Source organism: Nannospalax galili, unplaced genomic scaffold, assembly GCF_000622305.1.
Source record: "Nannospalax galili isolate Female #2095 unplaced genomic scaffold, S.galili_v1.0 scaffold648, whole genome shotgun sequence".
Taxonomy (NCBI): Eukaryota; Metazoa; Chordata; class Mammalia; order Rodentia; family Spalacidae; genus Nannospalax; species Nannospalax galili.
This window is the reverse complement of record NW_008360311.1, coordinates 4624918-4647996: the sequence shown is the minus strand read 5'-3', so window position 1 is coordinate 4647996 and position 23079 is coordinate 4624918. Positions and strand designations below refer to the sequence as shown.

Genomic DNA, 23079 nt, shown 5'->3' with positions numbered 1-23079 from the left:
TTCTGGAACTTAACTGTTGCCACATCTTGTCCTCAAAGCTAAGTTTGTCCTCATTTGGAAAGTGCATTCGTTTCCTGTTACCCAGCTTATCCATCAATCCTGTCTCCACAAGTTTGCCCAGAACAGCACTTCCCGCTGTCCAGCACTTCCCGCTGTCCAGCACTTCCCACTGTCCAGCACTTCCCGCTGTCCAGCACTTCCCGCTGTCCAGCACTTCCCGCTGTCCAGCACTTCCCGCTGTCCAGCACTTCCCGCTGTCCAGCACTTCCCGCTGTCCAGCACTTCCCGCTGTCCAGCACTTCCCGCTGTCCAGCACTTCCCGCTGTCCAGCACTTCCCGCTGTCCAGCACTTCCCGCTGTCCAGCACTTCCCGCTGTCCAGCACTTCCCGCTGTCCAGCACTTCCCGCTGTCCAGCACTTCCCGCTGTCCAGCACTTCCCGCTGTCCAGCACTTCCCGCTGTCCAGCACTTCCCGCTGTCCAGCACTTCCCGCTGTCCAGCACTTCCCGCTGTCCAGCACTTCCCGCTGTCCAGCACTTCCCGCTGTCCAGCACTTCCCACTGTCTACTTCCCGCTGTCTACTTCCCGCTGTCCAGCACTTCCTGCTGTCTACTTCCCGCTGTCTACTTCCCGCTGTCCAGCACTTCCTGCTGTCTACTTCCCGCTGTCTACTTCCCGCTGTCCAGCACTTCCTGCTGTCTACTTCCCGCTGTCTACTTCCCGCTGTCCAGCACTTCCTGCTGTCTACTTCCCGCTGTCTACTTCCCGCTGTCCAGCACTTCCTGCTGTCTACTTCCCGCTGTCTACTTCCCGCTGTCCAGCACTTCCTGCTGTCCAGCACTTCCCGCTGTCTACTTCCCGCTGTCTACTTCCCGCTGTCCAGCACTTCCCGCTGTCTACTTCCCGCTGTCCAGCACTTCCCACTGTCCAGCACTTCCCACTGTCCAGCACTTCCCACTATCACAGCACTTCCCGCTGTCCAGCACTTCCTACTGTCCACTTCCTGCTGTCCACTTCCTGCTGTCTCATGTCTGTCTTCAGGAATAGTCCCCTCTGCATTATAAATGAAGTCACTGTGAAATACAATCACTGCCTTTCTTTCTGTGGAAGCCAGAAAAGCCCTCGTGAACTGACTTGTTTTCCTACCACTGCTACCGATGAGTAAGTGCATGAGAGAATTGGTTTATACGGATTTAAAGAATTTTTGTCTAGACAAGGCCTCACTATGTGGCCCTGGCTGACCTGGAACTCCCTACATAGACCAGGCTGGCCACAAACTTAGAGATCTGACTCCAGGCCCTGAGTGCCAGGAATTAAGACCCATGCCTCCACATCCAGCCCAGATTTAAAGCTCCTTAAAGGTGGGGGCTATGATTTACATTTATTCTTAAGTTCCTCTGGTCATCCAGTCCAAAAAGCAAGCATTGCTCTGTGGTACTCACTGGAACAGTAGCCTTAAATGTCTTGAAGTCAAAGTCCATGGATGTAACAGTCACCAGACTCCTAACAGACCGCTTACTGCCAGCTGCATGCCTGCTGTGATATTTACTCCTAAAGTTCCTGTCTCTGATCAATCTTTAAATTTATCATTAAATAAGCTCTCACTCATGGAAAATGAAAACCGTCGCCCTCTGTGAAGCCGTAGATGTATAGACAGAAGAACCAAATCTTGTTCTACTCTACCAAGTATCAGGTTGTGACTTTAGACAGGTTAACTACACACTTTTAACCAAGGTTTCCTCTACCTTTAACTTGGGGATTACAGGGCTAGGGTAATAGATGACTCAGAAGGTAAGAGCACTGGCTTGCAGGACCATGAGGACCTGAGTTAAAATCTCCAGCACCCACATAAAAAGCCAGATGTGCCCACAAGATGCCTGTAACCTCATCTTGGTGGAGGATGATGGGACAGGGTGATTGCTGGGGCTCATTGACTGCCAGCCTAGCTCCAAGTTCAGTGAGAGATCCTGTCTCAAGGGAATAAAATAGAAAGTGACAGAGGCTGTTCGATGCCCTCCTCTGGCCTCCACATGCAAACTCACCTGCACATACCTTTTAACACACACACACACACACACACACACACACACCATAATAAATATATAAATAAATAAGCAAATGGGATAATAGTTCATGAGGCTGTTATAAAGATTAAATGTGGTAATAGATGTGAAATTAATTGGTAATAAGTGAGAAGTCGTTTAAAAATCAGAGTAGGGCCCAGAAAGATGGCTCAGTGGTTGAGAGCACTTGCTACTCTTCCGAAGGACTGCAGTTCGGTTCCCAGCACCCATGGCAGCTGCCTGTAACTACAACTCCAGGAGACCCACCACCCCATTCTGGCCTCTTGGCTCACAGAAGCATGCACATGCACATAAATAAATCATAAAGTAAAATCAGAGAGCATTTTAATCTTCACGTAAACTTATCTTCCCTCTGTTTTATTCCCAGCATTCAAAATCCATGTTTGTACTCCTGATGCTCATTTTCTTACATTTGTTTCCAGGGGTGCCTTCTGTGTTTGCTGGGCCCCCACTTCCTGTGTGTAATCAGGCCCTTACGGAGGTGCTGTGATAAATGGACTTCCTCAGGCAAGCAAGCAGTGACTGAAGCCGGGCAGCTGTATGGCCTCAGTTCCTGCCACACTCCCACACGGTCAGGCCCATGTGTCACAGAAGGGCAGTGGTTTCTGGAGGCCATCAGCACTTTGCTCATGCCATTGTCTTCTCAAGAGGCATTCAACTGCCAACCAGTTGGCCTTTTGCATCACTCTGCTCTGGCCCCCTCTGTTAAGTAAGGTTTATTTCAGGCAAGATTGTGTGTAAGGATGAAGTTCCTACAGATCTTCCCCATAAAGCAATTTCAAAATGATCACTATGAATGACAAATCAGTGTTTCAGGAGGGAGACCTCCTTTCTCCTGCTGGTGCAGAGGAGGAGGGATGGATGGCCTGTGACCCCAGCACCTGGATTCTGGGCTGGATAGCAGTGTTGGGGTTCAGGCATTGATTCAACACATTTTATTTTTAAAAGTTACATCAGTTTTTTAAAGTGTGTGTGTGTGTGTGTGTGCACGCGCACGTGTGTAGGAGCCAGAGAGCACGCATGTGTGCATGTGTGTGCCATGGTACATTTGTGAAGTCAGAGAACAGCTTGCATGAATACGGTTCTCTCCTTTCAGTATCTTGTTTCTGGAGACTGAGCTCAGGTCACCAGACTTGCAAGTATGTTTACTTGTAGAACTGTCTTGCAGACCATCATCTAACACATTTTAATTGAGCATATGCTATGTGCCAGGCAGCAGGTACATGGCAGTAAACAGTACAGGCAACATGCTGGGGAGGACAGTTCTGAGAGGAGAGTGAAAAGAAGAGAATGAGTGTCAAAGACAGTCAAGCCTGGCGCTCGCCTTTCATCCCAACATTCAGGAGGCTGAGGCAGGCGGAGCTCTGTGAGTTCAAGGTCAGCCTGGTTCACATAGCAAGTCCCAGGTCAGCTGGGGCTATAGGGAGACTCTGGTGGAAAAAAGAAAAGGGGGTGGAGGGAGAAAGAAAAAGAAGAGGGAGGGAGGGAGGGAGGGAAAGGAAGAAAGAAAATGGGAAAGAAGAACCTGGCCACACAGACACTCTTCCCAGCACCCACTCAGTGCCCAGCAGAGTAGGTCTTGGCTCCTCAGGACCAAGTCTGATTCCCACACCCCAAGCATAGTTGGTAGGGGCTGCTAGGATAGAAAGACTGACTAGGTTCATACCTAAGCCTTGATGGCAAGAATGTTCCAATGGGCTAGATCATACCTGTTGCCCAAGTGAACTCCATCTCCCCTGCCACAGCACCTTCCAGAGTTTTTCCTTGTCTGTCTCTTAAATACTGGCTGTGTGAACCAACCATGCCAGTCTGCACTGCCCAATGCGGAGACCAGCCAGCAAATAGACTAGGACAGAATACGAAAATGAACTGGCTGACTGGGCTGGGGGAGGGGAGGGGAGGGGAGCAGTGGGCTGAAGAGCAGAACACACACACACACACACACACACACACACACACACACACACTAGGATAAGGAAAATTATATCCAGACATTGCCAAATGTCCCTGGGGGCAAAGTCCCTTCCGTTGAGACCTTCTGGTTTAGCTTAGGGTCATTCAAGCTGTTTGACCAAGAAGCACCCTAGGATTTGGGGTATCTTGTTGGTAGTGGTTGTTTGAGACAGGGTCTCACATTGTTGAGGATGACCTTGAACACCTGATCCTCCTGTCTCCATCTCTCAAATGCTGGACTTTGCAGATATGTGCCACCATACCTGGCTTTATTGCTGTGCTGAGAATCAAGTCCTGGGCTAAGCAAGCACTCTACTAACTGATCAGTTCATGTCACATGTCACTCATGCAACTCTGAACACAGGGAGGGCTGGGTTCCAGAAAAAGCAGCATTCCCCTTGGGGCAGTGGGGAGCCCCCCCGCCCCCTGTGCTGTATTACAGAGGTCTCTACTTTTATTTTTTCAGCAAAACCCATCTGTGTGGCATTGCCTAGCCCACTTCACCTTTTACATCCTGGCCTTTTGCTTGGCTGTATCCTTTCCCTGTGCTCCCTTGATTTGCCAGTTCACTCTTCAGGGGTCCTGGTTTCAGGGAAACCAGACTTAATGCTTTTTACCTCTAATATGTCACAGAGGAGCCACAGCCTCATGGCCCCGGAGTATTGGAGCTTGGGTACCAACCCATTCCTGCCACTTGACCTCCCCCTTATCCTAGAGCAGAGTGTGTGGCACAGAGCAGATGCTCAATGCTGATCAAGATGAAGTGGAAAGTGAGCAGAACACAAAGGTGGGGAAATCAAGAAGTGAGCACCAGAGAGCTGGGGCTTAGAGGAGGGAAGGGTGGGGGCTGTGTCTTTTCACTATGCAGGAAGAGACAATCAGCTTGCCTGCATCTCATTCCTTCTCCTCTGGACTAAACACTGCCTTGGCCTTTGGTCTCACATCAGTCTCATTTTCCCCTTTAATCATCTTGCCATTCACTCCCTTCCTGACTTCACATATTCCGGAGGCCACCTGTGTTTAGTGCAGTGTTCAGAGCTGCAGGGACACAAAGCCCGTGTCCTAAGGGCATTGAGGGTACTTTCCACCTAATTAGCTTGCAGATTCCACAGTTCCCTGAGCCTCGCCTCCCCCAGGCTGTTGAAAAGAGCCCCCAGTACTGGCAAAATTATTTTCACACGGAATGAGTGGAGCGACTGTAATTGGTGGTGGTGCTAATGATTTCCTTTTCTGTGTCAGAGCCCCTGCCTCAGGGAAGCTGAGCTTTTCCTGTTGGGAGGGTTGGCAGGGGACATTGCCTATGGAGGGTCATGCTAAGTAGTCTATTGAGACATCTGAGAGATGCTGTCTTCAGATGTGATGGGGGCATGTCGAGCTGGGCCTCTACAATTTCTAAGTCTTCCATCTCCAACAGTCCTCTAAGAAAGAAAGCGTCTCCATTTTGCAGATGCTGAAAGCTCTGAGGAGAAAGTGCACAGACTGAGGGGCAATCCCAAGGCCACCCACTTCAAGGGGAAGCACTCCAAGCATGTGTGGAAGAAGGGCCATTCGAACCAGACCTTGTGACTCCACAGCCATAGGCTTCCATTCCCCACACCATCTCATCAGTGATGACTGGAGGTACTAAGACAGATGCCCTCTAGAAGTGACAAACACCAGAACAGCTTCGGACTGCCCTGCCTGTGGCACCCCTGGCAGACCCGTTGGCCTCTGGTTGATAGCAGCCCGTGGACTCAAACCTGTGCCACCTGTTGCTTCTCGTCAGCCAATTTCAGGGAGGCTGCCGGGGCCTGGTCCCTCTTGTGCTCGAACAGCCTAGCCCATTTCACTGGGGCCTCTGCCTTCTGACCTGGCTGTTTCTTGGTCAATCAGATGTTGTTTGAGGGATGGCACTGTTGTGGCTGAGGGAGACTAAGGAGAAAGAGGCAGGGCCCCTGTGTTCAGAGAGCGTGTACAGATAGGGTGGCACCTAGTAGTGTAGAGATTCACAGGACAACACCCTGCAGCTTCAGGACCTGCAGGTGGCAAGGACAGTGGGTGACAGCTGAGGGCCCTGCTGCCTGGCCTACAGCCTCTAAAGGAAGTCCTCTGCCTTCCCATGCACACCTCCTTGGCAACTGTCGAGTCCAGGGAGAAAATGCTTGGGAAGAATGTGGTGACAGAAATACTTGGCCATATCCAGATCTCCCCTGGTGACAGCTGGTCCAGGATCATGGCCTTCCATGAGAGCTGTTGGTTGGAGACTGAATTTAGAACCTGACCCAAGCCTGGCACCAAGCTTGCCTCAGTTTCTACCCTGTCAAGTAGAGACAATAGTACCTGACTCAAATGCTACATGATATACAGCTGGAGCATCCACCTTTCAAAAGAAACAAAGACAGTTAAGCATCACAGGAGAGGACAGGCGCCAAAGGGAACGTAGGCACTGAGCCAAAGAGGCCCATGGCACTGACAGTTGGAATATCAGGAGCTGCATTCAGGACTACTTGCTGTGTGCTGGCCCTCAACTCAAAACTGTGTGCCTCCTGAATAGCAAGCTTATCCTCACTCAAAACTGTGTACCTCCTGAATAGCAAGCTTATCCTCACTCAAAACTGTGTACCTCCTGAATAGCAAGCTTATCCTCACTGTACAGATGGGGAAGAGAGAGCCTGAAGAGATTAAGGAACTGTCCTGAAGTTGTCCAAAGCCAGCATTCGAACCCTAACTACCTGTGCCCCCCAACTCCCCTCTCCATCAGTGTTACCCATGAGTGCTGAAGGATCAGGATCTGTCCCAGCGGGACCTGAGGGGCTGAGGCAGTAATCCTGTTCCTGTGACCCCTGTGATACCACACCGTCATCTGCAAAGTGTGACTGAATGTGCCACCTCCAAACGATGTAGATCTGTGGTCCTCCCCACTCTCCAGTGCTCAGTAGGAGACAGTTTGTAAACCAGGGAATCCCTCTGTGCTCCAGCCAAATTACTGGCCCTACCAAATTGTTGGGATGGTTCAATGACAAGTGTGTTCTGAGGAAGAAATTTATGATGCTTCGTTCAGAGTGAGTCACCAGATAATCTCGGGCTGGGGCAGCTTCTGCAAAAGCAGACTAATGGGGAACCCTGGCCCCAAGCTGTCCCCCTCCACTCCCACCCGAGGATCAGTGCTGCTCATAGACAGTGGTAGGTGGGAACAGGGAAGGAAGGGGACTGCCTCCAGCAAGGGAGGAAACGAATTTGCTCAGATTTCACACTGGGCACAGTGAGGACTAGAATTCTTGTCTTTGTTTACCACCAAGTATCCCAGGAGGCCTGAGCCAGGCTGCACACAACTTCCCTGCTTCTCTCCAGTGGATTAGCTCTGCCTTCTCTGGACCCCACAGCCAACAAAGATTTCAGATCTCGTGAACCTTCTTGTTTTTACCTTTGAGTCAGAAGATAAAGAACTAAGCTTCAGAAATATTTAGCTTAGATGCTGCAGTTCTGCTGGAATTGTTCTGTTGTTGTTGTTGTTGTTATTTTTGTTATCTTTTTGAGACAGGGTCCCCCAACTGGCCTGGAACTCTGGAACTCACTATGTAGACCAGGCTGGTCTTGAACTCACAGATATCCACTTGTCTCTGCCTGGAAGTGTTCTTTTTCTCTTGAAAGCTATACAGCATCATTTTCACGAGAAAAGCTGTAGCCTTAAGAATTAGCCATGCGGGTGGAATGGTACAGGTCTTCAATCTCAGCAATCCCAGCAGAGGAAGGTGGATCTCTATGAGGCCAGCCTGGTCTACATACCAAGTTCCAGGCCAGGTGGTGCTACTGCATGACCCTGTTTCCACCATACACACACACACTAAAAAAAAAAGAAAAAGAATTAGTCATAAACATGGCCCACTGAGAAGAGTCAGCATGGGGTAGAAGAAATAACCAGCAATTTCCTTAGAAGTCTCTATAACACATCAAACAAGTCTAACCCTCTCCATGTGATCTGGGGCAGTGTGAGGAATGTCTTTGATATACCTGACCCCCAGGTTAGTAGTGTGACAGATCTTAAAATGACCATAAGATGGACGAGGTGAAAACCAGCTCACTGTCCTGAGTGGACGAGGTGAAAACCAGCTCACTGTCCTGAGTGGACGAGGTGAAAACCAGCTCACTGTCCTGAGTGGACGAGGTGAAAACCAGCTCACTGTCCTGAGTGGACGAGGTGAAAACCAGCTCACTGTCCTGAGTGGACGAGGTGAAAACCAGCTCACTGTCCTGAGTGGACGAGGTGAAAACCAGCTCACTGTCCTGAGTGGATGAGGTGAAAACCAGCTCACTGTCCTGAATGGATGAGGTGAAAACCAGCTCACTGTCCTGAGAGTGGACGAGGTGAAAACCAGCTCACTGTCCTGAGAGTGGACAAGTAAAATGCCACATTGCAAAAGTGAGCGATTGAGAGCAGCAGAGAAGGGTGTGCAGTCACTTACTGTGATGCTCACTCCATCTAGCCCTTTCTCACATCTATCAACTCCTAATCATAATTCCATCATTACCTCTAAACCCAAACCATGTTGGAAGCACACACACTGGACAAGGAAGGTCTCTAGATTCGTCATGCTTAACCAGAAGTACGGAAGGGAAGGGCCTCTCTGAAAAATCTGACGGAAGCTGTGAATTAGAAATGTGAATTCCATTCACCTTCTGTTCATGTACTACCAGGGAGTGCTAGCCTGAGGGTCACTTAGGGACCCAGGTTTAGCACCAGAGCTGTAGAAATGGGCTCACAGAGAGCTGGTACCTCAGAGTGAGGGAAGGGCTGGGAGAGCCAATGAGAGCAAGCATGACTGTTCTCACTGCTGCCTGGTTCCCATGTTAAGCAGACTCCCCCCACTGCTGGCAACCTCGACACAGCCCCATGGGGCTCATCCCAACCCAAGTGCCCTGGTGCCATGAGCGGCTGCAGGCAAAATGGCTGAGCACGGTGATGTGTGGGGCATCCTTCTGGTGGCTTTATCTGCTTAAACTCGTTTGACCTTCACAGCAGTCCCATTAGGCACTCTCTGGTTTTTTTTTCCCAAGTTTGATCCCCAAGGATTAAATTATTTGACGTGATATTTTCTCTAAAAAAAAATAAATAAATAAAACCACCTGGTGGCATTACTATTTATTGATCATTCGTCTGTGTCAGACATGGGCAGAGTTTGACATATGTCAACTCATTTGTTGCATGCAAAGCCATATTTTATAGATAAGGAAACTTAGGCTCAGAGAGACTTTATCCATGACCATAGGGTTAATGAACAGTGGAACTGGGATTTGAACCCAAGTTTCTCCAATTCCAAACCCTTTGATGGTAATAAGTGTGCTCTACTCTGCCCCCAACACAGGGCTATGTATATGTACTTGCCACTGCCTAGAACTAAGGGATTTGATTAGCAAAATTCTAAAAAGACCCTAGTGGCATGGGTAAGAACCTGGGAAGACTTCAGCTAACCACATTCCACTGATCTTCCCAGAGTTATTTTTTTCTCTATCATAGGTCTCTGCAAGGAGAGCTGTAACAATTTCCCCAACCCCTGCACTCATATCCCTTTACAGGGTGATTTGTCACACCTCCCATGAAGAGAAAAGTCTTCAATCTGAGTGCCTTGCTTTGACTAGTAGAATGTAGTGAAAATGATGTTGCATTTAACTTGTCACACTGCCCTGAGAGCACCCCTTACATGAGCTAATTGTGCTGACTGGAAAATGAGGGGCAGCCAGGCTTACTTTAGTCATAGCTCTTGGGAGGCAGAGGCAAACAGTTCTCTGTGAGATTGAGGTCAGATTGGTCTACAAAACCAGTTTCAGGCTCCTGGGGCTACAGAGAGACCCTGTCTCAAAAAAAAAAAAAGAAAGAAGGAAAGAAAGGAAGGAAGAGATGAGCCATGCCTGATGGCACAGACCTGCCATTCCAGCTACTCAGGAGACTGAAGCAGGAGGCTGAGAAGTTCAAAGCCAGCCTGGATAACTTAGTGAGACTGTGGGCTAAAGATATAGCTGAGTGGTAGAGCTTGCCTACCTTGTATGAGGACCTTAGTTCATCCCCTGTACAACAAATAAACAAAGAGAGAAAAAGAAAGAAAAAGGAAGGGAGGGAGGGAGGAAGGAGGGAGGAAGGAAGGAGGAAGGAAGAAGGAAGGAAGGAGGAAGGAAGAAAGGAAGGAAGGAGGGGGAGGGAGGGAAGGAAGGAAGGAGGAAGGAAGAGAGGAAGGAAGGAGGGAGGGAAGGAAGGAAGGAAGGAGAATGTGAAAAGTCTCCAGGGTCTTCAGGGAAAGAAGAGTTGACAGATTATTTAGCATGAACAGTGGCAGAAATTGCTAGATTTTTTTTTTATCAATCCAATAAATGCAAAAGAGAAAATGAAATAAGAAGGGGGGATTCTGTATTCTAGAAAAAAAATAAATGGTATGTAGATGAATATTTAGAAAGCTAAAGTGAAGAGTAAAGCAGTTAGCAAGTAACAGATAACTGCTTTATAGCAGGGCAGAGAGAAAGCTGGGACTGTGGCTGCTGGCTTTGCCATCTTTTAGCCCTACTTCATTCTTTTCTCCTAGTGCTAGGGATTGAAACCAGGGTCTTGTGCATGTCAAGCACGTGTTGCACCACTGTATTAGTAACTTTTCTGTTGCTGTGATAGAAACACTGACCACAGCAGCCTATAAAAAGGAAGAGTTTATTTATGCTTATGGTTCCAGAGAGGCAAGAGTCCATGGCAGGGAGGCCCAGCAGCAATGGTGGCTGGAGGAGCAGAAACTAAACTCTCACATCTTCAAGCAGGCACAGGAAACAAGAGAGCAACTAGAGATCCAGCAAGGCTTAAGAACTCTCTAAGCCCACCCCCAGTGATGTGCTTTCTCCAACAGGGCTACACCTTTAAGACCTCCCAAAACAGTGCCACCAATGGGAGAACAAAATATCCAAATACTTGGAGCCTGTGGGGGACATTCTCATTCAAACCATCACAATCACTGAGCAAAATTTTTTAACTATATTTTATTTCTCAGTTTATTTCTCAGCGTGCTATAGTGCACGCTAAGGTGCATGAATAAGTGGAAGACATCTGGGACACTTTAAAAACAGTCCTAGGAGGGAAGTTTATAGCTCTAAGTGCCTACATTAAAAAATCAGAAAGAGCCAGGTATGGTGGCACACGTGTGCCTTTAATCCCAGCACTTGGGAGGCAGAGGCAGGCGGATCTTTGTGGGTTCAAGGCCAGCCTGGTCTACATAGTGAGGTCCCGGACAGCTGGGGGCATAAGGAGAACCCGTCTCCAAAAGAAAAAAAAAAAAAAATCAGAAAGAGCACAAATAAATGATTTAACATTGCAACTCAAGACGCTGGAAAGGCAAGAACAAGTAAGTGGAGGTCAGAGAACAATTTGCATGAGTTGGTCCTCTCCTTCCAATATATTGGTCCTAGGGATTGAACTCAGGTCCTCAGGTTTAGCAGCAAAGTCTTTACCCCACGAACCATCTTCCTGGACCCTATTCCATTGATTTTTAACTATAGACATGGATCACTTTTGTAAAACAGATACAATTTTTTATACAAAAGTAAGGCTGAGGATGTGACTTAGGTGGTGGAGTGCTTGCCTAGCATTCATGAAACCTTGGGTTTGATCCTCAGAATAGCATAAATCTGGTGAGGTATGCACGCCTGTAATCCTAGCACTCGGATGGAGGCAGAAGGATTGAAGTTTAAGGTTGTCTTTGACTACATCCCACCCTGGGATACATGAGAATTTGCCCCCAAAACAAAAATCTCTCTCTCTCTCTCTCTCTCTCTCTCTCTCTCTCTCTCTCTCTCTCTCTCTCTTTCTCTCTCTCAGGAAAACAAAACGATTTCATGCTAAAGCAGCAAAGTGCACAAGCTCTGGACTTCACTTGCCTGGGTTCAACTCACTCTTCCCCTCAGTGTAGCAGGACCTAAGAAAGTCACTGGACTGGCTGAGCAACAATTTTATCTGTCTTGCCCAAGTGAGATGAGGATTTAATAGAATTTCTGTATGGGGGATGGCACAGAATATGTATTCAATAAATCATAGGCATTATGACTTTTAAGATTTGTGAAAAATTCAGTGATAGAATCAAAGCATATTCCACTGTCCTAAGTTTGGAAGGTATCAAGAAAACCTGATTAAAGAGAGAGTGGGAAGGGCTGGAGAGAGAAGGCTCAGCAGTCGAGAGCAAATACTGTTCTTGCAGAGGACCCAAGTTCAATTCCCAGCACCCACATCAGGAGCTCCAGCTCCAGGGGAACTGACATCTCTGGTCTCCACAGGCACCCACACATGCACACAGACACATACATAATTTAAAATAATAATAATAAATCTTAAAAAGGGGAGGGGGCTGGACAAATGCCACCCCACACTTGTCAGCAGGCTCCAGCTGCTGTTGAGCTGCAGATGTTCTGCGGGCTCCCTCCCTCCTTCCACATCTCAGTTGTTAGTTGGCTTTCCAGAAGCTGGGGTGTGGCAGAATGGCTTTTCACATAAAAGCCTAATTCATTCCCCAGAACTTGCCTGCAGGTTTTCCTTCAGACACAACAATCTCACATAGCAAGCTGCCCACATGGGCGGCCCCAGCATGGCCATTGCGTGCAGAGCTCCACTGAGGACCAGCTCGGGGCTGGGAATACTGGAGCAGAGCAGAGAAGTCCTGCCCTGACCTCCCTCAGGCCAGGGCTCAGAGCAGCCCACTGAGATTTTGTGCCCCTATCCAACTGGCCTCTGTGGAGGGCTGGAGGCTGAGCACTGAGTTCCAGGCTTAAATATATATGCATGGGTATTTCAGCAAAGTGTGTTGAATGTATGCTCTAAATTTTGGTCACAGTTCTTGGGATGGGACTGAGGCTAAACTTAATTTTGTCTTGCTTTTCTGTAAATTTCCAGCTGTCCACAGTGACCATACATTCCCTTTGTAGTTTTGGTTAATAACAGCAATAAAAAAAGGTGCAGAGTCCCTAAAAGGAGGCAGGGTAAGATAAGAAGGAAACTTCCAGGGGCCCTAAAAGAAACAAATTACCTTCAGCCTGAGAGTCATTCCTCTGCCAATCAGAATTCTTAGAATTCAGAGGGGCAGCCAGTGGGGAGGAAGGCAGAATAATAAAAAACAGAGTCTGGGTTCCCTGAGTCCCTGTCTTAAAAAAGATATACATATATACATAATTTTACAAAGTTAAACAGCCAGACATGGTGGCACATGCCTTTAATCCCAGCACTTAGGAGGCAGAGGGAAGCAGATCTCTGTGAGTTTGAGGCCAGCCTGGTCTACATAGAGTTCCAGGCCAGCTGGGGCTACAAGGAGACCCTGTCTCAAAAAGACGAAAAAAACAAACAAACAAACAAAAAAAAACCAAGAAAGTAGGTTTACAAAGTTAGAGAAGTGGTCTGTTTCAGTCCTCCATTATTGCCCCAATGGAGGAAGAGAGACAGGGTCCCAGAGAGCTGAGGCCAGGCCTCCAGCCGTGGAACAGTAGCCACAACACAATGATACAGAAGCAATCGCACAAAGTTGTCAGACAAAAGACCAGAAACCCTGAAAACCAGCTTTGTCCACACCCTGCACTGACCCAGCTCGCCCTTGCCTGGACAGGGCAATCAAGGCTAACCTGCAGCTAAGGTGCTGAAGTCCTAAAGATAAGATACTTTTTTAAATTAATTAATTAATTTATTTATTTATTTATTTATTGTATCACAATAGAAATAAAATGTCCTCTGGGTACCATTGAGATGGCAGGCAGGTTGTAAGCCCCACAGTCCTTTGCTCACCTTGCCGCCAGATAAGATACTTTTATTTCTGGAGGTCTTCAGTGTCACTAGTACCTTACTGGTGCCTCCCCAGCCCTTCCAGCCACCTCTGGGACCCCAGAGAGGAGCTCAAAGTCACAGTTATGGACTTAACACCAACCACAACAGGGTGGAATGTAGGCTCCACTAATCTCTTCTGAGCACAAGCCACCAAACACTTTTAATACTTGCACAATCAATACCTAGTCTAATCCTTACAGATACTGACAAGACTACAGTGATACTCAGTCCTTCCCTCCTGTGTTTACTCCGTGTCTCCCTTCTGCATGTACTATAAGTTCCAAGAGATCAGTGACCTTGTGAACCCATTTGCCTGTGTCACTGGCATCAAGGACTTTGTCCTACATGTCACTTGCTTTGGGCATTGGTGATCTGGTTCCATTTTGCCTGGAAGGAAACTCGGGCTCAAAGAACCCAGGGTCCCACCGAGAATGAGTGAGTGTCACAGCTGGGGGCTCTGAGGTTGGCTGCTGACCCAAGAGCCAGGGCTCATGATTCTAGAGAGTCGTTTCTGAGAGCACAGATATTACAGGAGGCATGGTTGGGGTCAGCAGTGGCCAAGCAGCAAGGGCATTGGGGCAGGAGGGGCAGCTGGGCTAGGAGAGGGAGGACTGAGCACCCAGTGAAGCCAAAAAGATCATTGGTGGGAGACAACATGGAGTGGCGGCCAAGTGTGTGGACTCTGGACCTGATGGCCATGTTCTGACCCTACTCAGTAACCATGAGATGCTGAGCAAGTTAATCACACTGTGCTTCACTTTCTCCTTTGTAAAGTGGGAGCAATAGCTCATGGAGTTGTCATGAAGGCATGAAGATTAACTGAATTAATACTTCTAGAGATACTGTAGTTAGAGATGGTTGTTAGCTACCGTGTGGATGCTGGGACCCAACCTGGTTCCTCTGCAAGAGTAGTCAGTGCTCTTAACTGTTGAGTCATCTCTTCAGTCTCAGTGATGATACATATATTTTACAGCTGGTGGGAAATGAATTTTGCTAATGATCACATATGGTTGGAAGAAGATGCTAAGCTGGGTGTGGTGGCATAGCCTGGAGCAGCAGATATAGGGGAGGCTGGGATAGAAGTAAGTTCATGAGGTTCAAGACCTGCTTAGAATGCAGAGCGAGTTTAAGGCTGGCCTAGGCAATTTAATGAGACCCTCCTGTGTTGATATAACAAGTAAAAGTAGGGTTTGGGGGAGAAGACGAGAGAGAGAGAGAGAGAGAGAGAGAGAGAGAGAGAGAACTAAGCAGATCCACATGTACGGACAAGATGTTGTGAATGAGACCAGATGCCCCTGCATTACCAACCACATAGAGTGGGAACATGTACACACATATACCCAGCCATGGCTACCACAAGTTGAGTGTCCAGTATCACCCCAAAACTTAATGGCTTACAACAGTCACTGTTGTGTGTGTGTGTGTGTCTTTTTTGAGACAGGATCACCCTGTAGATCCAGCTATCCTGGAACTCACTGCAGACCAGGCTGACCTTGAACTCACAGAGATCGCCAGCTTCTGCCTCCCAAGTGCTGAAATTAAAGGCCTGCAGCACCATGCCCAGCGACAGTCACTATTTTACTACTCATAATTCTTAGACTAGTTTCACACAGGGAGCTTTTCTGTTGTCATCACCTGATTCGATCACTGGGTCATTGTTAGGGGCCAGGTCAGCTAGGGTGCTTGTTCTAAAGCAGGATTTCTCTACTTCAGCATTGTTGACCTTTGGGACAGGGTAAATCTTTATTGTAGGGAACTGTCTGTCATAAGGTGCTGAGCCTGTATCCCTGGCCTCTGCCCACTACTCCCAATAGGAAAGTCAACAATATCTCCAGATATTGCCAAGTGCTCCCTGGAGGGAGAATTGCCCCTTGGTTAAGGACAACAGGGATGAAGGGAGCACTGCAGGGGTGACTTGTCTTTGCTCTCATGTTCCAGAAGGCTTGCCCAGATTCTGTGATAGCAGAACGGGTCTTAGCAGCAAAAGAGCACAGGACCCAAGCCTCTATTGTATCACATTTGCTATGGCCCACTGGCTGAAACAGATCATGTGGTCAAACCCAGAGCCAATGTGGATGGGGAGGACACAATGGTGTGCAAACTGCTGGAAGCTGTCACTCTTAACCTACCAACAGTCCACGCGGCCAGTGTGTGCACAGCACCTGGGGTGGTTCAGAGTCACCTTAAGCTGATCTTCTTGTGTGACATCATCTGCACAGTGAGTAAAGGGTTATTCTCGGTGGTCTCAGGACTTGGCTTGATGCTGAGAGCCTCAGCCATACAGAAAGAGAAAGAGAAAGGGAAGAGGGAGGGGGCCGACTTCACGTTGGCCTTCAGGAGAGTGTGAGAGGAACTCTCCTTGGTCCTGGGGCAACCCTGGTTGATGTCAGCTGTCCTTGCCTGGCCCCTCCTAATGGTCCTTCAAAACTGGAAAATCTCAAGCCCGGCATGGTGGCACACACCTGTAGTCCCAGCACTCGGGAGGCAGAGGCAGGCAGATCTCTGTGAGTTCAAGGCCAGCCTGGTCTACACAGTGAGTTCCAGGACAGCTGGGACTCAAAAAGACAACAACAACAAAAAAAAAACAACAACAACAACAACAAAAAAAAAAAACCTGGAAAATCTCGAGTTTTAAAATACAAACAGGAGAAAAGACCCTACTACCCTAGCCTGTCTTAGTTCTCAAAAGGCTTCTCTGAGGTAAGCTAACACTTAGACCTTCAGATCACAGTGGCTTGATATAACTAAACCATTTAGTTCACTGTCCAGAACAGGCATTCCAGGGGAAACTTTATCATTCCAGCACCCAGGCTGAGGAGGAAACAGTCCACTCTTCACACAGAGCTTTCAGGTTAATCACCCTGGGAAATGAGATCCTGGTGGCAGACCACAGAAGACACAAAGGACCGCGTGGAAGGTACTGTGAATGTGCCAGGCCTGGAAGTGGTCACTTCCTCTACAGTCTTTGTTCCCTCCTAGTCCCTCACCTTTTCAATTTGGGATTGTCTGACCCCTCTCTTCTCCTCAACCTGCCCCAGCCCAACCCACCTCCTCCATTCACATTTCTTCAATTCCAGGTCATGCTACCACTACCAGTTCCAGACAACTTCCTCCTGAGCATCAGACCAAGTCCCAGCTGCCACTTGTTCTTAGCACTGTGAATCTGCATAAGTGATTTCAAGTCTGCTTCTCCATTCATAAATCGAGGATGGCAAGATGACCCTAAGGGCATATCGTGGGAATCATGGAGCACCAAAAACAGGTGAGATGCCCTTCGTAAACTGCAAAACACCACTCAGCAACCCCTTCTCCCACTGCTGCTCCCCATCTACAAGCCCACCCCGTGGGAGTCCTCAAAACTGTGGTTCTAGTCAGGTAAAACACATCTTCCACAATTTGCCTCCGAACCTAGTGTCACCCCAGGAACAATGACTTGCTGTCTCTCACACTCAACCCTTCAGTTTCCTCTTCCTTGGAATTTCATCTCCAGGCCCTCGTGCCAGGTGCTTCCTCTTTCTAAATGTCATCCCCACTGTTCTCACGGGTGAGATCTCTCCTCCCCATTTTAAAGAAGCACAGGATTCCAGCTCTCTCCTCAGTCACCTCCACCCTTTCTAAATTCTAATTCTCACTTGGCAGCACTGAATAGACAAGGATCTCTGGAATGTGCTTGTAAGGACAGGAAGCTGTGCTGGGGGCCACTGGAGACCTGGGAGACTCCCCAGGTGGTCAGAGGAAGTGCACAGCTAGAGGTGGCAGAGGTAGACAGGGGCCCAGCCTGGGGAAGACAGGTGACGCTGTCCTCTGGTTCAGGAAGAGAGAGGCAGCCTGACGCGTGAGTGCAGGATTCCTCATTGCACCCCAGATCAGTCTCTAGTGTCCAGACACTGTCTATCCTACGCCAAGTGGATGGTGCAGGGCCCTTGGCAGCCAGGGTCTCTGTATCCTGCTCTGGGAAGGCACCACCTCCCTGAGTCATGCCTGCAGGGTGTAGTTGAAGAACATTTATTAAGTGAGTGGTAGGCAACACACAAACAGACTCCAGGGCCTGGTCTTAATTTGGTCAGAGTCTTTCTTTTTGGACCTCAGTTTCCCCCAAGCATCAAATGAAGTGGCATCTAAGGCCTAAGGAAGCGTTATAACATGGGGATCCCACAGGCCGCAGGGTCTGGATGCCAGAGTTCAAATCTCAGCTGTTTATGGGCTTTAAATAAATAAATTAGTCTCTCAGCCTCATTTAGTAATGCAAAGGCCCAATCAGAATGCTGGAGGTGAGAGCCCATGAATTCAGCTGCACAAAACCCAAAGTCCCATTGTGAGGATAAGGGAAGACAGAGACCTTGGTGCCTGTGGTGCTGGGTGTGGTACAGTCACCATGAGGTCTTGGTCTATGAGGCCCCATCTCAGCTCACAGCCCTCTGGTGGCATCTCGTCCCATTCAAAGAACCAGTGTCATCACAGTGGCCTGTGTACTGCTCATTCCACTGCAGCTGCCTGGCCCAGAGGAGCCCAGCTGCACTCCCATCTCTGGGCCTGGCCGTGGCTTGGAACACATCTTCATGGTCCAGCTTCACCATGTGTTTCTGTTCTTGCGGTCTTCCTAAGGCGCTATCCCCCCTTTTTTCTCTCTCTCTATGACCCTTATCCTAGCCCAACCTGCTGTATGCTGTTTTCATTTGTTTATTGTCTTTGCTCATGGAGTTTCAGTTGCCTGGGAGTAGAGGTTTTCATCTGACACACTGTAGATGCTCAGTAACTGTTAAGTGAAGTAATAAACAGTAGTGAGCGGTTCTAGTACATCTGGGTTGACGTCCCCTAGCACGGGATAGCACTCGTCACATGTCTAACTGGATGCCAGTGAGTAGCTGGGCGAGAATACACTTCAGACCATCCAGTTCAGCTGCTGCTCCCTAAGTGACACCCAGTCCCAGGAATGGGAAGGAGTCCCAAACAGCATGGCACACTGACTTCAGCGCTAGGGCCCGGGCTCAGGACCCAAGTATCCCAGACAGGGACTGCCCAGCATCTCCTAGCTGCCCACAGAATGTAGAATGAAGTTACTACATTCTGACAAAATTTCTAGTCTCCTGGGATATAAATTTAGAAAAAGGAACCTACTAAAACGCACAGAAATGAGGTATGAGGAGGGATGTTTTTAGTTTTGTCGGTTTCCCAGTGCGAGCATCCACAGAAAGCTTCCTCTATACATAGTGTCAGATCAGGAAGCAGTGCGGTGAGTGGTGGGTCAGCTCTCCTGGGGGTGGCTGCATAAGCCTGTTGCAACATGGGGTTTAAGCCAGAGCTGCCAATTCCCAGGAAATGGCCCCAGGAGTCATTAGAAGGCTCAGAAGCAAGAGCATGAGACCCTCCTTGTCCTTTGCCACAGTCAGCTGAAGGCACCAGAAGGCCCATCCAGGCAGTTCAACAAGCTAGGCTGGCGTGGCAGGACAAAGGAAAACTTCAAAGGGGACCCAGAGCAGAAGCCAGGGGCTTCCTCGACCCCAGTGGACCAGACAAGCCTCTCTGGGCTTGGTTTGTTTGCTGAGGGCTCCTTTCTTGGCCCTCAGATCAGGCCCGGCAGGCAGGCCCGGGTGAGCTTGAAGTCCTCATGCTGAGTAGGTGCTGTGTCTCATAGTGATCTCTTTTCCTACAACTCTACTACGGACATACTTTTATCATCATCCCCATCTGATGTTGGAGAAGCAGTGGACAAGCTCATTCCCAAACCTCACAGCTTGAGTGGCTGTCCCAAGCAACTGACCTCATAGCCAGCCCTTGCCCATCTCCCTCAGGCTATGCTGCACCTCTCATCGGTCAGGGACCTGGGGGCAGAAGACAGGCAGTACGCATGCCCTGAGCACTTCTGGGGCTGCCCGAGAGTCGTGGCCACATTCAGAGTTGATGCCACAGATCTTTGTCTGCACACTGAGCATAGTAGTGGCTGTGGGATCATCTCATTGGTTATGGTGGGAAGTGAATGAGTGCAGGCCTTGTCCTCTTGTGAGACAACCCGAGGGACAGATCCTGATCCATGCTGGCACCCCCTCAGCATAGCAGCGGGACCAAACACTGAGGTTGGGGCAGACCGTGCCCTCAAGTAGCTTATGTTATAGTTGGTTGGCATGGGGAATGAACACAAGCAAATACATGAGATAGTTTCGGATGGAGTTTAGCGGGGAGTAATGTGCATGCCGAGAACCCTAGTACTGAGATGGTAGGGATGGGAAGATTAGAAGTTCAAGGCCAGCCTCGGTTACAAGGCAAGTTCAAAGCCAGCCTGGGCTACTTGAGACCCCTTCTCAAAAAAACAAAGAAGGGTGTGGAGGCATTTTGAAGAGATGTGCACAACCAAGGGAGATTTTCATGTGGAGCTGAAGGCAGAGGCCGGAACGATGAGAGCCTCCAGGACTGTAAGGTCAGTTTGGTTTGTGCCACCTTTACCCACCCACCCCGACTACCTCCTCATCCTCATCCTCCTCATCCTCGTCCTCCTTTGACAGGGTCTTATATTGTCCAGCTGGTCCCAAACTTGAGATCCTCCTGCCTCAGGCCCCTGAGTGCCTGGGATTATGGGTGTATGCTTTTATACCCACTTTAAACTTGTCAGTTTTAAGCAACTTAGCTTGTAGTGCTGTGTGAGAGACTCTAGCAAATGTGCGCAGAGGTGTACTAGGGAGGTATGAGAAGAGCAGGTTCCTTTAGCTAGGAGACTGGGTCTATCTGAGGGGTGACGTTTGGGAAGAGACCTGAATGCATGTTTGTTTGTTTGTTTGTTTGTTTGGTGTGGGTGGTCTCAATCTCTCCATCTTTCTGCCTGTCTCCCAAGTGCTAGGATGACAGGTCTGTGCCACTGTGCCCTGCAAGACACTGTGCCCAGGAGACAGCCATGTGAAGAGATGTCCCAGAGATAGAAATAACCCCAACCTATCTGCACAAAAGGTGAAAGACCCCAGTGACTGGAGTCGGGTGAAGGAGGACAGCCAGGCTCACAGCAAAGGCAGGTAGAACAAAACGACCCAAGTCATTGTAGGACCTGCTGGACTGCTGGGGTGCCGAGTACGGTGTGAGGCTGACTCGGAGGGTCCCTCGGGCCGCTCCATGGAAGAGGGACTAGAGGGCTGGATAGAGGAAAACCAGTTAGGAGGATGAGGGCCGTGTTCATTTGAGAGATGATAGCTTGGGCAAGGGTACTGGTAGAGTAAAGGAAAGTGGTCTCCTGGTTGGTAATAAATCAATAAATGCAGAACCCAGCTATGGTTGAATGTCCCCACCAAAAACTCATGACACAACTGAATCCCCACTGTGAGGTATTACAAGGGATTAGGTGGAGACTTTGAGAGGTAACTGGGCATGAGAGCCTCGTCCTCGTTAATAGATTAATAGATTGGGTTTGGGTGTTAGTCAGCTCTCTGCTACTGTAAAGAACACTTGAGATGACCAGCTTATAAGGAAGAAGGCTTCATTTGGGCTCACAGTTTCAGTTTCCATGATTGCTTGGTCCCATTGCCCTGGGGCCTGTGGTGAGGCAGAAGGTCATGAGGAGTAAGTGGAGCAAGTGTGCACACCTTATGGCAGTCAGGGGGGGTCAAAGGGCATGAAAGAAGGTCTGGGCCACCAACACCCGCTTCAAGAGCATGTCCACAGGAACCAGACCTCCCCTGTGGGTCCCACCACTTCCCAATAGCACCATGCACTGGGGACCAAGCCTTTAATACACAGGTCTTTGTGGGACACTTGTCTAAGCCACAGCACTGGGTTACCTTCACAGTGGGTCTGTGATAAAAGCCAATTTTGCTGTGCGTTTGCCCCACTTTGCCATGTAGTACTCAGAATCTGTTTTGTTTCAAAATGATTTTAGACTTAGGCACATGTTGCATAAATAGTACAAATAATTCCCAGATAGTCTCCATTGGCAACGCTTGTAAGAACAGTCATCAATACCCAGAAGTTAACATCAGCTACCAACCTCCTTTGAAATTTGTCCATTGTCCCACTTATGTCCATATCTGGCCTGGGAGTTTATATCCCAGCATCAGTGGGCATCTACCTCTGTGTTCCCTTGGTCTTCTCTAGTCTGGTATCACACCTCAGTTCACTCTTTTGAGACCTTCATACTTCTGAAAAGTACTGACATTCGCAGAATGTCCTTCAGTTGGGCTTTGACTGGTGTTGGCTCAGGGTGAATATTTTTTACTGGAACACCATCGTTTATTTGGTCCCTTCCCAGTGCCTCATACCAGGTGGTAGGTGAGGTTGGTATGTGGGATTACTTGGTGTGTTAACTCAGTAACATGATTCAGGTGGTGTCCTCCAAGCCTCTCCACTGAAAGGTCAGTATTGTCCCCTTGCCGTTTTAGTGTCTCGTGGGGAGACACTTTGACATTATACACACATCCTGTTTCTTAGCACATTTCTTCCCACGAATGTCTGTTTCCATTGATGCTTCTTACTTAAAACAATCATCGCTGGGATTACCAAGTGGTGGTTTTCTGTTTCCATCATGCTTTGTAATGCTTACTAAGAAGGTCTATGGTCAGGAAGATCTGTCCCTTCTCATTCATTAATTCATCCGCTCATTCACTCACATACAGTTGAAATCCACAGGGGAGAGGAAGTAGTTCCATTTGAGAACATTAAAGCCCTTCTTAGCGAATCAAAGTTCCTTATATAAAATTGGTACAGTGTTATAACCACACACATCCTCTGATATATGTCAAATCATTTCCAGATGACTTATAATACCTAACAATGTACATACTACATAAATAGTAGTTGAATGTATTGCTTAGGGGATGATGACCATAAAAAAATACATATTCAGTACAGTTGCAATTTTTGAAGTAATTTTGGTTGGTTTTGTTTGTTTATTTATTTATTTTTTAACTTTTACAAAAACTTTATTGAGAATTTCATACATGCATATAAGGTGTTTTGATCAAATCCATGCCCATTCCCTCCCTTCCAACACCTCCCACATCTCCCCATCACTTTTTTCATCTTCTTTTATTTATTTATTTTTATGGGGCTTTGGCTTCTCTAACATTCCCCCCTCTGAAGAGGTAACCCTAATATCTTTTAAGGATTAGATACAAGCTCCCAATTTTTTTTTGACATTTTTGGCCTTTGGAACAGAGTATGTTGTTAACAGGACCAAGGACATTTTGACTTTTAGCCCAGAAACTGGCTACATTCTTTGGGGTATTGTGACCCTAACTGCCTAGCCAATACCTACGT

At 48.3% G+C, this 23079-nt stretch overlaps 1 long non-coding RNA gene across 1 annotated transcript in view; it reads left to right on the top strand.

Moving 5' to 3' along the window:
- Window positions 1–14216: 14216 nt before the first annotated feature.
- The window catches only part of LOC115068699, a 26250-nt gene continuing 17387 nt past the window's right edge, over window positions 14217–23079 (top strand). Inside the window, exons 1-3 of the long non-coding RNA XR_003848041.1 lie at window positions 14217–14280; window positions 16649–16762; window positions 16923–17107. This is a non-coding gene — a long non-coding RNA (uncharacterized LOC115068699). The remainder of the gene's footprint in view (window positions 14281–16648; window positions 16763–16922; window positions 17108–23079) is intronic.